This window comes from Myotis lucifugus, unplaced genomic scaffold (genome assembly GCF_000147115.1).
Source record: "Myotis lucifugus unplaced genomic scaffold, Myoluc2.0 scaffold_162, whole genome shotgun sequence".
In the NCBI taxonomy this organism is placed as follows: domain Eukaryota; kingdom Metazoa; phylum Chordata; class Mammalia; order Chiroptera; family Vespertilionidae; genus Myotis; species Myotis lucifugus.
Window position 1 is genome coordinate 401132 of NW_005871210.1, and position 1211 is coordinate 402342.

The following is a 1211-nucleotide window of genomic DNA, read 5'->3' on the forward strand; positions in this document are numbered from 1 at the left end:
ACAGCCCCCCTCCCCAAGTCCCAGTGTCTATAAACCAAACCTACTGTATCCAGAACCCCTCACCCTCATAGCAGGCTAAAAGAAGTGATGTGGACAAACCCCAGGGTATCCCCAATCTCACTACTCCAAGGCTTTCCACTGAACCCTGGAATTCCTGATCCACCTGGAAGGCCTGAGCCTGGGACTTGCGGCTGCAACTCTGGGAGACCTATGTGTTTAGAAAACCTTGGGGTGCTCCCCTTCCAAAGGAGGTGCCGAAGAACAGAAGCACAGAGGGAAGAAGTTTCTGGATTGTCCTAGGAACTGGGCACCCTCAAAAGAGGTAGCAGAAGCAGCTAGCATGGGAGGCCTCAGTTATAAAGACTGGGCCAGCTCTGCCCTCGGGAGACCTGTTACTTCTGGGTTTGGGCTCTTCATCATACCATACCATGGTGTGGTATGAGACCAGTGTCACCAGTCCGCATCCACACACACACCCCTCCACCGCCATGGACCGTCCCCTTGCCCACACCATGACCTGCTCTACTAGCCCGACCTCTGCTTCCCTTTCCATCCCATGCCCAGTTCCCTTCCCTCCAAGCCCCATCTCTCCAAGGGTGGCAGCCTCTCCCTAAACCATCGTCCCTGGACTCTTTGCAGCACCTGAGCTCAGCACCTTCTGCTCACAGCTCTCTGACCGGATCTCCGAAAGCTAACACTTGTTCTGCGTCACAATTGTCAGCACCAGCCTTGGCGGTCCCCCCTCGGACAGACCCCCACCTTGGACCCTGGCAGCTGCTCTTTTCTTTCATTTTCTGGAGTCTGATACTCAGAAAGAATGAGCTTCGACACCTCCTGTCTCTCTCAAAGACCTAGGCACACACAGAGGCACTTCTTTTAGACTCACTGAGTCCATGATCGCAGCTCTGGTCCTAGGAGAGTCATCATTTCTGGCCCAGAGTGGCCTGGGGAAGTGTTAGCATAAATCCTGTAAAAGCTAGGAAGTCATGTCTCCAGGACAGCTAAGAGCTCTTCTGCTCTTTCCTGCTCCTGTCTCCAGAAATCTCAGTGACATGATGAGACAGCAGACAGACATGGGCTGAGCTAAGGGGCTATAGTCGAGATGGGCTGATTGCTGCTCTCCAGCCCTCCCCTCGCAGCTGGGCAAGCAGGGGAGAGATGACCCGCGGATCACCACACCATTTAATGCATATAAATTAGCTTAAGCTATA